Raw genomic sequence first — 16,398 nt, forward strand, 5'->3', positions numbered from 1 at the left:
TGAACTCTCTCTAAGGTATCAATATCCTTCTGAAGATATGGTCTCCAGTACTGTGTACAGTACTCCAAGTGAGGTCTCACCAGTGTTCTGTACAATGGCATGAGCACTTCCCTCTTTCTACTGCTAATACCTCTCCCTATACAACCAAGCATTCTGCTAGCATTTCCTGCTGCTCTATTACATTGTCTGCCTACCTTTAAGTCCTCAGAAATAATCACCCCTAAATCCCTTTCCTCAGATGTTGAGGTTAGGACTCTATCAAATATTCTGTACTCTGCCCTTGGGTTTTTACGTCCAAGATGCATTATCTTGCACTTATCCACGTTAAATGTCAGTTGCCACAACTCTGACCATTTTTCTAGTTTACCTAAATCATTTGCCATTTGGCTTATCCCTCCTGGAACATCAACCCTGTTACATATCTTAGTATCATCCGCAAAAAGACACACCTTACCATCAAGACCTTCTGCAATATCACTAATAAAAATATTAAAGAGAATGGGTCCAAGTACAGATCCCTGAGGTACCCCACTGGTGACAAGCCCAAGCTTCGAATATACTCCATTGACTACAACCCTCTGTTGCCTGTCACTCAGCCACTGTGTTACCCATTCAACAATATTGGAATCCAAACTCAAAGATTGCAGTTTATTGATAAGCCTTCTATGTGCAACAGTGTCAAAAGCCTTACTGAAATCTAGGTAAGCAATGTCTACATGCCAAACGTACCTTTCTTTAATCGATTTATCTTCTCTCCCTCTGTCAGGATCTGTTCTTCTTTTCTTCCTATCTGCTCTAGTTTTCTTTAAAACATAAGACAAAGTAGGGACTACTTTGTCTTATGTAAATTTCCTACGGTTGACCAGCTTTGACCAGCGGAGGAACAAAGTGTGCTCCGTTTCCTGTGGTCAAAGCAATTTTCCCACAATTCTTACCTTTCCTCCATGATCTCGCGATGCTTCCTGTCTGAATGTCCCGCTAATTAATAGATGATGTCCCGCTAATTAATTGAAGATGGCGGCGCCCAGGACCTAGACCCGGGCACAAAATAAAGATGCAAAACTAGGTAATATAGGGGCCTTAGGGGCATTTGGGGGTGACTAGGGGGACAATTAGATGTAGTGGAGTCAGAAGGGGGGGTTTAAAAAAAATTTGGGATTCAGCCATGACAGTGCCGCTTTAATGCTCTTGTTCACTGATTCCGTTTTAATGCGGGGGTGGGGGGTTATATAGCATTGGCTTTTATATGCAGGTGTACTTTTGTTTGTGTTTGAATAAAGGGTTGTTTGTATATCATTTTGGTGTTTTATCAAAAGGCCCCAGAGGCTGCAGCACCTAATCAAGAGGCACCACTAACCAAACACTGCCATGAAGACCAAGGAACTCTCCAAACAAGTAAGGGAAGTTGAGAAGTACAAGTCAGAGTTAGGTTATAAAAAAATATCCAAATCTTTGATGATCCCCAGGAGCACCATCAAATCTATCATAACCAAATGGAAAGAACATGGCACAACAGCAAACCTGCCAAGCGACGGTCTCCCACCAAAACTCACGGACCATGCAAGGAGGGCATTAATCAGAAAGGCAGCACAGAGACCTGAGGTAACCCTTGAGGAGCTGCAGAGTTTCACAGCAGAGACTGGAGTATCTGTACATAGGACTGGGAAACTGGTCAGAGTTGATGGAAAGATCTTGCTAAATACAGGGATATTCTTGAGCAAAACCTGTATCACTCTGTGCGTGATTTGAGGCTAGGATGGATTCCAGCAGGACAATGACCCCAAACACACTTGAGTGGTTTAAGGGGAAACATGTAAATGTGTTGGAATGGCCTAGTCAAAGCCCAGAACTCAATCCAATAGAAAATCTGTGGTCACAAGCGCAAACTATCCAACTTGAAGGAGCTGGAGCAGTTTAGCAAGGAGGAATGGGTGAAAATCCCAGTGGTAAGATTGTCATGCCTTAACTATGGTATCCTCTTACTTCCTGGTTCCACGGAGCTTAGCCACACCCCTTTATGACACGGTCTCCCTATTTAATCCGACCGCACCAGCTGATCGACGCTGGATTATTGAACTACGTTCCGTACTCACGAACCGGCTACAACATCGTTGTGAAAGCCCTCTGTTACCGGACCGGACTAGAAGACTTCGAGTTCCCTTCACCTCTCCTCTTCCACGACTAAAGCTGAATTCTCTCCTTCCAGGATAGCCGCCTCTGAGGAGATCTCGGGAACCAGTGTTCTATGTGCCGGAAGCTAAGTAAAACCTCTGTGATAAGCGTTGCATTTCAAAGCTGTTATTTCCTGTCTTCAAAGTCCTTCGATAAAACAAAACCGTTACAGCTAACTTCAACTCATACTTCATCTCAGTTAGCTGCATCTGTATCGCTTCAGTTAAAGTCTATGGAACAGCTATTGTAACTTCTTATCACCTAATTCATTAATACTACTAAGAGACTCTTTCTGATACAGTGCCTGTAATTGTGGACTTCAGTTATCATTTACTACTTAAAGCTACAGTGCCTGTAATTGTGGACTTCAGTTATCATTTACTACTTAAAGCTACAGTGCCTGTAATTGTGGACTTCAGTTATCATTTACTACTTAAAGCTACAGTGCCTGTAATTGTGGACTTCAGTTATCGTTTATTAATTAAAGCTACAGTACCTGTAATTGGACTTAAAGTCAATACCTTTTACTTTTGATAATAAATATTCAAACTATAAGAAATTTGCAGTTGTGTTCCTTCATAACAAATGTTTAGACGTGACAAAGATGTGGCAAGCTCATAGAGACTTGTCCAAAGCGACTTGGACCTGTGATTGCCGCAAAAGGTGGCAATACAAAGTATTGACTTTAGGGGGGTGAATTGTTATGCACATTGATTTTTTCTGTTATTTTGTCCTATTTGTTGTTTGCTTCACAATAAAAAAAAAAATCTTCAAAGTTGTGGGCATGTTCTGTAAATTAAATGATGCAAATCCTCAAACAATCCATGTTAATTCCAGGTTGTGAGGCAACAAAACACGAAAAATGCCAAGGGGTACTGTATGTTTGCTAGTACAATTGGTCTCCTGTACATATAAAGAGAAAAAGAAGAAAAGAACCAGTAGTGTAGTATACTCTGGTTAGTAGAAGAATATACAACATAAATAGGCGGATTTTACACTCACAAGTGTAGGAGCTAGTAACCAGCCCCAAGTGTAGCAGCGTGAGGATACAATTCCCACTGAGGGACATATCTCAGACACAGGTGAGTTGCTTAAAGTATAGATGGTTGGTGCGTAGTTACATAAAACAGAAAGAAATATACAATGGTGCATTAATGTAGCTGTCAGTAAAAAGTTAAAACAAAAGTAAATAGTAGACACAAGTGAGGAGTTTATATAATAAGCTCAATGGATCAGGCATTCAATGAGCTGAAGTGGTCTGGGTGCCTATAATGACCCTTCAAGAAGCAGTGTAGCCACTCAATGTTTACATTGTAGGTGGTACCTACCCCACCAAGGATAAATAGTCCAGGAGTAGTTTCTTGAAATCTTCAACCAAATCCTTAGTGCGGATGGTACCACAAAAGCTGTGAACATTAAGAGGTTAAACTGCTCCTTAATATGTGAGTATGCTTTCTAATTTGATATACATCCATTCATTGTACCAGAGAGCACTATTTTGTTTTCTTCTGTTTCTATTTTATGTTTCTACTGAAGAAGAGACTGCAACATTGAAAACATCCATTGGGTGGGGATTATACGACCCTATGCCTGTCCCATTGAGCTCATCATATAAGTTTCTCACTTTTTGAATGCAATTCTTTACTTTTGTTTTAACTTTTCACTGGTAGCTACGTTAATGCACCATTATATATTTCTTTATTTTCTATGTAACTACGCACTTAGCATTTGTACTCCAAGCAATTCACCGTTGTCTGAGATATATCCTTTAGTAGGGATTGTACCACTGCACGCTGCTACACTTGGGGCTGGTTACTAGTTTCCACACTTTTGAGTGTAAAATCCACATATTTGTGCTGTATATTATCCTACTTACCAGAGTATACTACACTATTGGTTATTTTCTTCATCTACATCTATTAAAGGCCTATTCTACTAATTGTTGTCTTGTATTTCTTATATTTATGCTTAGGAGCAATTGAGTGAGTCCCCCTTGTCAGTGATTGCTGCTTCAGGTAATCCAGTGTATCACCTATAAGTATTTGTTTACCATATATACAATGGGATCTTGAAGTAAAATAAAGACTAACGACGGTATTCTCGTTAATGAACCATAAATCAGGGGTGAAAAATAGTATGTATAATATGTATTTAGGGAATCGTTTGCATCCATTCCAGATTAACTTTGGACCAAACAGTACAATAGAATCATGCTCAACTTCGTTCACCATTCGCAAAAAGGAGTAAAAATAGTCATATTTATTCCAACAACCGATGCATGATCAATCAAAGGTTATATAGGTCGAAGCTTCCACGCTTTACCACCATAATTAATGAGTCAATCTTTTAAACATTTATTGACTAAATTCTATACTATAATAATGATTGTAAGATCATTAATATCAGTCTCCTGCATGTTTGAAACAGCATATTTTGTTGGTGGTGTTGTAAATGTACCATGTACATACTTGACATATACTTATGTTTATAAGGACAATAGCTATAGTATATGTGTGTACGTTCCCATGTCATAGCTGGTAGGATAGCTTGGCTGCTTAAGGTAGGATATACTATTCAAAACAATCATTTTAATTTGACTGATTTTGTAAATTCTTATAAACTTCCTGGATTTAACAGGATTTCTGTTTTAGGATTGTTATTGTGTGCTCAGTGAGTGTTTTGTAGGACAAAAAATTTACCCTATTCCAGGCAAATTCTCAACCCCAAAATGTAATATATATTAGATAATGTACTAGCGCTAATATATAAGTGGTAATTAATTATCTGTGGTAAATCTTAATATTGTGCTCTTAAGCTTCTATATGTCAGGATCGGGACAGGGATCCAACACGCAGAGTACAAACAGTAGCCAGATACGTATACCGGACCTTAGAATGGCCGGACTAACGTAAGTAGTACAGTATAGAATGGTCAAAGACAAGCCGAGGTCGAGGGTAACAGAAGACAGGTAAGCGAGAGACAAGCCGAATCAAGGGTAACAGAGATAAGCAGAGTAAGGTAAACAAGCCGGGTCAAAACCAAAAGGGATAATAGAATACACAAGCACTGAGTGACTAGAACAAGCTAGAACCACGACAGGGCAATGAGCTAATGAAAGAAGCTCTGTTAAATACCCTGTTCAGAGCAGTAACCACGCCTCCGAGGCGTACTGATTGGTCCTGCAGCAATTGAGTGACAGGTCGTTCCGGAGGAGTGTCCTGATGACAACTTCCTGCCTAGATGCTGTAAAAGGCAGTCACTCCCTCGCGGCCGGCCTTGCATGACCGGATAGACCGTGGGAAAGGGAGCCATCAGGCCGTCTGGATGGAGGAACAGCTAAGTCTCTACCTCTTTCGGAGGTAGAGACCGCAGGTACCCTGACAGTACCCCCCCTCTCAGATACGCCCACCGGGCGGAATACACCAGGGCGAGAAGGGATTCGAGAGTGAAACGCCCTGCGGAGACGGGGAGCATGCACCTCCTCCTGAGGTACCCAACTTCTCTCCTCAGGACCATAACCCTTCCAATCGACCAGATATTGCAGTTTCCCCCGGGAGATTCGAGAATCAACGATGGAATTTACCTCATACTCCTCCTGACCCTCCACCTGAACTGAGCGGGGAGGGGCGATCGTGGAGGAGAACCTGTTACATATTAATGGTTTTAGCAAGGAAACATGAAATGAATTAGGAATGCGTAAGGCATTAGGCAACGCTAAACGATACGCAACTGGGTTAATTTGAGACAGTACCCTGTAAGGTCCAATATATCGAGGAGCAAACTTCATGGACGGCACTTTTAACCGAATGTTTCTAGTACTTAACCATACTCTATCGCCTGGAACAAACACCAGTGCTGCCCTTCTACGTTTGTCAGCGTGTTTTTTAACCAGCGTAGAATTGTGCAGAAGGATTTGTCGAGTTTGAACCCACAACTCTCTTAAATTGGCAACATGAACATCCACCGACGGTATCCCTTGAGAAGAAGACTCCGAAGGAAGGATGGAAGGATGAAAGCCATAATTCAAGAAAAAAGGGCTAGAATGCGTAGAATCACAAATGAGATTGTTATGTGCAAACTCCGCCCAAGGAATCAAACCGACCCAATCGTCCTGGTGTTCTGAAACGAAACAACGTAAATATTGTTCAACTTTTTGGTTAGTGCGTTCAGCAGCTCCATTGGACTGAGGATGAAAGGCAGAGGAGAAATTCAATTTGATGCCTAGTTGGGAGCAGAATGATCTCCAAAAACGGGAAACAAATTGGGAGCCTCTGTCAGAGACAATTTGGGAAGGTATCCCATGCAAACGGAAAATCTCCCTGGCGAATATCTCCGCTAATTCGGGCGAAGATGGGAGTTTAGGTAAGGGAATGAAGCGAGCCATTTTAGTAAATCTGTCTACCACAGTGAGGATGACAGTCTGCTTTTTAGAGATAGGCAAATCAACAATGAAGTCCATTGCCAGGCAGGACCAAGGCTTTTCAGGAACCTCTAAAGGGTGCAGAAATCCGCATGGAAGCGAATGGGGTAGCTTGGTCTTGGTACAAACTTCACATGCCCCGATGAATTCTTTAATATCCTTGCGTAAGTCAGGCCACCAAAAATATTTAGAGACCAGCGCATAGGTCTTGCGGATGCCAGGATGCCCAGCCACCTTGCTGTTATGGAGACAGCGTAGCACCTCCAGTTGGAGAGCGGCAGGAACGAAGTGTCGATCCCCAGGAGTCTGTTTGGGTGCCAAATGCTGAAACTTCATGATCTCAGAAAGCAATGGAGAGTGAATCCTGAGATTCGTGTTCGCGATGATATTCCCCTTAGGAACTATGGAGGACAGAAGTGGTTCAGTTATAGTGGATGGTTCATATTGACGAGACAAAGCATCGGCTTTAGAGTTCTTAGAACCAGGTCTATACGTAAGTACATAATTAAAGTGAGTGAGGAACAAAGCCCAGCGAGCCTGCCTGGCGGACAAGCGCTTAGCCTCCCCAATATAAGACAAGTTCTTATGATCAGTTAGGATAGTAACAGGGTGTAGTGTCCCTTCCAGTAAATGTCTCCACTCCTTTAAAGCCTTAATGACCGCTAACAGTTCCCTCTCCCCGATGTCATATCTGCTCTCAGGCCCAGAAAATTTTTTAGAGAAGAAACCACAAGGGTGTAACGGTTTATCCACCCCTAACCTTTGAGACAGAACAGCCCCAACTCCTGTCTCAGAAGCATCGACCTCGAGCAAGAAAGGCAGAGTCGTATCAGGATGAACTAGAATGGGAGCTGAGGCAAAAAGGTCCTTGAGAGTCTTAAAAGCACCAAGAGCTTCCTCAGACCAGAACTTAGTATCAGCCCCTTGTTTGGTCATATTGGTAATAGGCGCAATGATTGAGGAGTAACCCTTAATGAAGCGCCTATAGTAGTTGGAAAAACCAATAAACCTTTGGATAGCCTTGAGTCCTTTGGGCAAAGGCCAGTCTAAAATAGATTGGAGTTTACCAGGATCCATTTTAAAACCTTCCCCAGAAATCACGTACCCAAGAAAGTCTACCTGAGACTGATCAAAACTGCACTTTTCCAATTTGCTGTATAGACCATGTTGCAGAAGTTTGTGTAACACCTTTCTGACCTGTCTATGGTGAGTCTCAATCTCCTTAGAGTGTATTAGTATGTCGTCCAGGTAAACAATAACACAATCATGCTGAAACTCCCTAAGTACCTCATTAATCAACTCTTGAAATACTGCAGGAGCATTGCATAGTCCAAATGGCATAACAGTGTATTCGTAATGGCCATACCGGGTATTGAATGCCGTCATCCACTCGTGACCTTGCTGGATTCTCACCAAATTGTAAGCCCCTCTGAGATCTAACTTGGTGAAGATTTTGGAGCCCTTAAGACGATCAAATAACTCGGTAATAAGTGGAATAGGATAGGCATTTCTGACAGTTATTTTATTCAAGCCTCGGTAATCGATACAAGGTCTCAGCGTGCCATCCTTCTTCTTAATGAAAAAGAACCCCGCCCCGGCCGGAGAAGAAGACCTCCTGATGAATCCCTTTTCTAAATTCTCCTGAATATACTCCTCTAGAACCGAGTTTTCCTGAACAGACAAAGGATATACATGGCCCCTAGGAGGCATAGTCCCGGGTAGAAGCTTAATTTTACAGTCAAATGACCTGTGTGGCGGCAAAGAATCGGCATTCTTCTTGTCAAACACTGCCCTTAAGTCTAGGTAAAGGTCTGGTATTTGTCTTTCTGTGGACTGAGTAGGATTCTCCTTTATGTTAATATTAGCTAATGGAGAAACCTTGCACAAACACCGATCCTGGCAGCCCTGGCCCCACGAGAGTATCTCCCCTAACTCCCAATCAATAATAGGGTTATGTTCTTTCAACCATGGGTACCCCAGAACTATGGGAACGGAAGGAGACGAAATGAGCAGAAGAGATAAATTCTCCACGTGTAGGATACCAACATTTAACTCAATGGGTATGGTCTCACGAAAGATAACAGGGTCTAGTAGTGGTCTACCATCTATGGCCTCAATGGCCAAGGGTGTCTCCCTTAGCTGGGATGGGAAATTGTTTTTACTAGCAAAGGCTTGGTCAATAAAATTCTCAGCAGCACCGGAATCTATCAAAGCCATAGCCCTTACTACTTCCCTCCCGCAAGTTAAGGAAACTGGTAGCAGAAGCCTGTGATCTTTATAATTAGGAGTAAAGGACAAAATAGAAACACCCAAGGCCTGTCCTCTAGAGAGACTTAGGTGCGAGCGTTTCCCGGGCGGTTAGAACAGTTCGAGAGTAAATGACCCTTAGCTCCACAATACATACACAAACCCTCTCTTCTCCTGTACTGTCTTTCCTCCTCAGAGAGGCGGGTATACCCTATCTGCATAGGTTTAGGAAGCAAAGATACCGTGGAGTCAGGACTTGGAAAAGCGGGGGCTAACCTAAAAGAAGGTCTCCGGTTCCTCTCTCGAGTGTTCTGTCTCTCTCTTAAACGTTCATCTATACGAGAGATGAACGAAATTAAATCCTCAAAATTCTCAGGGAGTTCTCTGGTAGCAACCTCATCAAGGATTACTTCAGATAAGCCATTCAAAAATACATCCATATACGCCTGCTCATTCCACTTGACCTCTGACGCCAGAGACCTGAACTCTAGTGCATAATCCACCAGTGTTTGGTTCTCCTGTCTCAGACGCAACAGTAATCTGGCTGCATTAACCTTTCTACCTGGAGGGTCAAATGTTCTTCTAAAAGCAGCTACAAAGGCGTTATAGTTATAAACTAATGGGTTATCGTTCTCCCATAATGGGTTGGCCCATCTCAGAGCTTTCTCAATAAGTAGGGTGATAATAAATCCTACCTTTGCCCTATCTGTAGGATAAGAGCGAGGTTGCAATTTAAAATGGATACTAATTTGGTTTAAGAAACCACGACACTTCTCAGGAGCCCCACCATAGCGTACTGGGGGGGTAATGCGAGAAGAAGCACCCACTGTGGCTACCTCTAGACCTGAACCGACAGGAGAAACAGGGGTATTACGTATCTCCTCTGGTGGGTTATTGGCACGAGATAATAGAGCCTGTAGCGCAAGCGCCATCTGATCCATTCTGTGATCCATGGCTTCAAACCTAGGATCAGGAGAGGCAAGCTGACTGTTTGTACTCGCAGGATCCATTGGCCCTGTCGTAATGTCAGGATCGGGACAGGGATCCAACACGCAGAGTACAAACAGTAGCCAGATACGTATACCGGACCTTAGAATGGACGGACTAACGTAAGTAGTACAGTATAGAATGGTCAAAGACAAGCCGAGGTCGAGGGTAACAGAAGACAGGTAAGCGAGAGACAAGCCGAATCAAGGTTAACAGAGATAAGCAGAGTAAGGTAAACAAGCCGGGTCAAAACCAAAAGGGATAATAGAATACACAAGCACTGAGTGACTAGAACAAGCTAGAACCACGACAGGGCAATGAGCTAATGAAAGAAGCTCTGTTAAATACCCTGTTCAGAGCAGTAACCACGCCTCCGAGGCGTTCTGATTGGTCCTGCAGCAATTGAGTGACAGGTCGTTCCGGAGGAGTGTCCTGATGACAACTTCCTGCCTAGATGCTGTAAAAGGCAGTCACTCCCTCGCGGCCGGCCTTGCATGACCGGATAGACCGTGGGAAAGGGAGCCATCAGGCCGTCTGGATGGAGGAACAGCTAAGTCTCTACCTCTTTCGGAGGTAGAGACCACAGGTACCCTGACACTATATCACCGTGATTTTAATCCAATCCAATCCAATCAGCTTTAGTCCAATACCAGTGTAACAAACAAAAATAAGGTCTCTTAAATCTCTTCAGTTTGGAAAAACAGCGCCTTAGAGGGGATATGATAACATTATACAAATATATTCGGGGCCAGTACAAACCATTATCTGGAAATCTATTCAAAAGGTTTTTTTACAGTAAGAGCAATAAGGATATGGAATTCATTGCCGGAAGAGGTGGTTTTGTCAGAGTCTATACAGATGTTTAAATTGCAATTGGATAAATACTTGCAAAAACATAATATACAGGGATACAATTTCTAATTAGTGGGCTAATAGCTGCTTGATCCAAGGAGACATCTGACTGCTATTTTGAGGTCAAGAAGGAATTTTTTTCCTAGTTTGTTGCAAAATTGGAAGCGCTTCAGACTGGGTTTTTTGCCTTCTTTTGGATCAACAGCAAAAGCATATGTGAGGAAGGCTGAACTTGATGGACGCAAGTCTCTTTTCAGCTATTTAACTATGTAAGGTAAAATTTCAATGAAATGTAATAGAAAAAGTTCACGTGTGAAGACTATAATGTGGATATAAAGATATAACTTGGATAATCAATTTTTACAAAGATTTTATTCTTGGAAAATTTACCCTAAATGAGATTAGGGGCAAGCAAATTATGTTTTCAAAATCCTGGAATTTCTGAATATGTTAAAAACAAAAGCAAAAAGGCAATGGTTTGTATGTGCATTTATCACTATATAATCACAAACTTAGCAGAGACTGTTAATAAAATAATAAAAAAGGTGGAAAGACAGACCAACAGATATCTTTCCTGGAGAACATTTTTAAAGATAAGTAAAAAGGACTTAAGAGTGTTAAAAATTCAACAAATATATATGAAATGTTCTAGAGACAAAAAAAATGTATATGGTAATGACTATTATTGTGATAACATCACTGTGCAGTATTGTACAATGAGGATAAAAATGACTAGTAAGGGAAACAGAAAGAAGAGGTAAGGAGGGTCGTGCTCAAACAAGCTTACAATGTACATTAGCTAAACACAACATTCTGTCAGGAGTTATAGAATGCCTCTGATGTGTAAAACTCCGAAATTATTTCCTGTTTTTACATAAAAAAGTGCAATTCAGCTAATGTACTAATGGAAAAGTGTCTACATCAGGAAATTGTCAAATAATTCACTCATTATACTCATCTGTAATATGATACCATAGTAGGTAAGCACTAGTGATGAGAAGGGGACAGGGTTTACCCCCAAGCACTGCATGGTGGGTGTGGCACTATAAGAGACAAAAACATTAGCTTAAAGTGGGACTGTCATGCCAAACGTACCTTTCTTTAATCGATTTATCTTCTCTCCCTCTGTCAGGATCTGTTCTTCTTTTCTTCCTATCTGCTCTAGTTTTCTTTAAAACATAAGACAAAGTAGGGACTACTTTGTCTTATGTAAATTTCCTACGGTTGACCAGCTTTGACCAGCGGAGGAACAAAGTGTGCTCCGTTTCCTGTGGTCAAAGCAATTTTCCCACAATTCTTACCTTTCCTCCATGATCTCGCGATGCTTCTTGTCTGAATGTCCCGCTAATTAATAGATGATGTCCCGCTAATTAATTGAAGATGGCGGCGCCCAGGACCTAGATCCGGGCACAAAATAAAGATGCAAAACTAGGTAATATAGGGGCCTTAGGGGCATTTGGGGGTGACTAGGGGGACAATTAGATGTAGTGGAGTCAGAAGGGGGGGTTTAAAAAAATTTGGGATTCAGCCATGACAGTGCCGCTTTAATGCTCTTGTTCACTGATTCCGTTTTAATGCGGGGGTGGGGGGTTATATAGCATTGGCTTTTATATGCAGGTGTACTTTTGTTTGTGTTTGAATAAAGGGTTGTTTGTATATCATTTTGGTGTTTTATCAATAGTGCCCTATTGATAAAAGCAATAGGCAATAACGCCCTAATCTGGTATCTTTAAATATGGCAATCTTACAATTTAGGTAGTTATTTGCTAAACTGCTGAAATATCAAAATTAAGAAAAAGCCCTATTCACAATGTTGCCTGTTCAATTGTTTGGTAGATAGCTACCCAATTTGGTATCTTTAATAATGGCATTTAAATGTAAAGATGCAAAACATGTGAAAGATCAAAATTAAGAAAAGTACCTTAATTAATTTTGCTATTTTAGTTATTTATAGTAGATAACTCCCTAATGTGCTATTTTTATCAAAACAAATGGTTCTAAAACGAATTGATTACATTTGTTACAGATGACCATGACCCCTCTACTCCAATGGATGAGCCAGGATTATTGACAAATTCTAACATAGAGTCCAGCAGTATACCCATCCTCTCAATCTGTACATCTGGTGGTCTGAATTTAGAGAGAAACACTTTAAAGAAAACCTTCAAATAAATGGGAGTATCAGAGGCCGTGTCTGGAAATCTGTTAAAAGTTTTTTAAAAATCTATTATTTTATTATTACATATGGTCGGTTTTCTTAGAATAGGCTGTGTTCAGAAGAATTACATTTACCCAGACATCTAGGGCAGACAATTTAGAATTGTTGCAAGAATCAACTAAAAAAATGTCCTGTATCTCAGTACACTCAAAGAACAGATCTTTAAGCAACCTAAGATGAGCACATGATTAGGTGATTTCTAGGTTCTTCAGATCTGCTTTAGCAATTGACCTCGAACTAAAAATCAGACTCTTCCATGAGATTTATCTCTAGGCTTGGATCTATTTTATCTGTTTATTTCATGCCTGATATACATTTTGAAGACTTTATTCTTGGGGGCTATTTCCTCAAAAATTCAGGTGATTTGAAGTGATGAACTCTATGCCCCCTTCTGGAGTGATGCAGTTTCTCTCAATACAGATCCCTGAACATTTGCCAAAACGTCTTTCCAATTTTTATCGCCACCAAGAAAATAGTTACTCCTTCCACTGGAGAAATGCAATGAGGGGCCTTCGGAAATGTATTAACCTAACCCACTATTTCAGAAGACGTGTTTTGATCACTTTGGCTATCTCCAAATTCTTACCTTTCCATAACCTCCATGCTTTGTCAAGAGCAATGGGACCATCTTTGGCAATAATGGGAAATTATCAATTTCAGAATATAGGTAGGCCTGTAGATATCATACATGGTTTGTTAGAATTAAATGTGTGTCTTGTATCCTATTGCAGTGTGATGCAGAATATGTTGGTGCTATATGAATAATGTAGGACATCAACCTAGTCTTCTCGCCTGACTATCGTAAAGTATTACAAACAAGATGTAGCTTTTAGACTGGAAACTAGTTTTGGAAGAGGTGTCCACTCAACAGCTGTTTGAATAAGGTACATTCTATATATCTATAGTTTATTATACTTGTAGCTCCCCTTCATTCTATTCAGTTTGAGGGATGTTTTAGTCAATAAATGATCCATTCATCAAGTTGTTCATAGATTTTTACAGTATAGCTGAGATGACATAGTGAGTTTAAGTGTCTAGGCAGGTGATCAGTATACTCATAACTTCTGTTAGTTGTCACCAGTGGAGGAAGTAATGTAAAGAGGGCTTGGTAGAAAAAAAAAAACGTTTGGGTCCTCACAGATTTGTTTGGGCCACCCACATATAAAGCCACACACATACACAGCCACACAGAGATACACACTGACACACACAGATTGAAGTGCATGAACAGATACAGTGACACACTGACACAGATGCACACATACATAAACACTGACCCATATGCACACAACACACACATCTACACTTGGCCCACCTTCACTCGGAACCCAACTATCCTCCTGCAATGTCTCCCCCAGGGCCTGTTAAGCCTCCCAGGAGCACTGCCTCTATTTCAGTGCTGGAAAGTCCAGCAGTGTCAGTGCGTGGGAACAATGGCCATTGGCGAGCTCGCTTACCGACTGGGTGTCCTAGTGTAATTACACTGGCTGCACCCTGGTATTTCTGAGCCTGGTTGTCAATGCACTATGCAATGCAGAGTGCTGTATATATGGAGGGTAATGAGCATTATAGTAAATACTTCTGTCAAACAACCTGCTTTTTATTCAGTCTAACTCATATTTAGGGGGAGTAGAATGTCTGCAATTAGAGAGCATAGATACTAATGACCTAAAAAAGGAACTCAACATTTTCAATAAACTGTGATGTGAGGTTAAAAAGAACAATGTAATCATAATAAAAAACACACAAAATAATCACTCTATCATATGACAAACAGCAACAATTGCAAACAAAAGAGTGCAAATGACTGCCTACCACAAATCCCTAGGCGTGTTTGTTGTGCTCTGTCTTTACAGTATGCTGTAGTGGATACTATCCAGGAAAGGATCTTGGGTAATGAACGATTCTCAGAGAGTACCACGCTATATATTGAACAGCTGGAAGCATCTAAGCATATTTAGTTTGTACAGGCTTATGCCATTTAAAAAAAAAACTAAAGGTCCTGTCTTCATAGCCGGAGAACGCATTCCTGTTATACAAAATACCAATGCTCTGTGGACACCCATCTTTTGAAACGTTTCATGCTCTATTAATCCTACAAAGAACGCAGCCACTTCATTGCCACAGGGAACAGAAATGAACTGGTATAGTCAATAAAATGAAATGAATTGTTTATGCTAATGACTATTCCTACATGTTATGCAGCTTGGACAATTTTATTTTAACATTTAAAAAAGTTGCAAGAGAAAAATGTTGAAAAACACAAAAACGTCAATCAATTTAACAAAATGTAATTGTACATGATATTTATTGCATGATTTGTCAGAGCCAGAAACATGGAAGCCATATTGTTCTGTCCTGGTCAGCACATAATTTAATATAACATTAGCAGTCATTGGTTACAATAAGCAATTTTTCAAGACCAGGCTTTGTAAAATGTAAAAAAAAAAAAAATGACAAATTTCTCTAGATTTTTCTATTTTTATAGCAGAGAACATTGGCATATTATTTCAATAAAGAAAACGAAGAGGATATGATAACAATCTATAGGTATTTAAATTGAATATTATCAGAAATGTACAGAGGCTTGTCAGAGCTGAAATTAAATGTATGTGCGATTGCGTGCAGTCAAATTAAACTGGTCAAAGAAAGCCTGGGATTGACAGGCAACATAGTAATGAGACTTTTCAATTTGTTTTTCACAGGAAGCAGTGACGACCCATTCATTAGAGGAATTTGAGATGGAATTGGATAAATTCCCTGCGAAACAGTACAGATGTAGGTAATAAAATGTGTCGCTTACTGTAAAGAAGCATCAAGTCGTAAGACATAACACTTAGGTGTCTAGTTTCCACATACATGGAAGAGACTAAAGTTATGTGTAGTGTTATACAATGTACTACTTATAGAAATTTGCACAGTCCTGTGAGTTTCACAGTAGGCCATGAAAAATGTGAGGAAAGAGGATCTGCTGTTTAAACAGCTAGTGTAGGGTCTTACCGATTTGTAATGAATTCATTGGTAGCTTGCATGGAATTACTCACAGTCTGAACAGAAGTGTTGTCCCACAGTGGGGCAAAGGGATGAGATTAACTCCAACAACACATTGTGCACACATGTAAGATGTTATTAAGCAAGTTCTGGCAGGCAAATAAACAGCTAACAGAAATGTATCCCCGCAAGTCTAACTAAATATATAAAATCATCCTAGAAAGTAAAGTAATTTACCTACTAAATCTAATGTGACTGTAATGACTAGAGTGAAAAAAACATACTTTTAAATGGCTTAAAGGAACACTTCGAGCACCACAACAACTTAATTAAAACGTAATAAGAAATAAAGTTGTTATGGTGCCTTGAGGCCTCTGGTGCTGGCTCACCTTTAGAGGTCAAACTGTTCTTGAAGTCTGTGTTTCACTGCAGCATTTTTTTTTTTATTTGCTCAAATTCTAGAAACCGGAAGGCCAAGGCAGCATTGGGCAGAGGCACTGCTGTTTAGCTG

The sequence above is a fragment of the Pelobates fuscus genome, chromosome 3, assembly GCF_036172605.1.
Source record: "Pelobates fuscus isolate aPelFus1 chromosome 3, aPelFus1.pri, whole genome shotgun sequence".
NCBI lineage: Eukaryota > Metazoa > Chordata > Amphibia > Anura > Pelobatidae > Pelobates > Pelobates fuscus.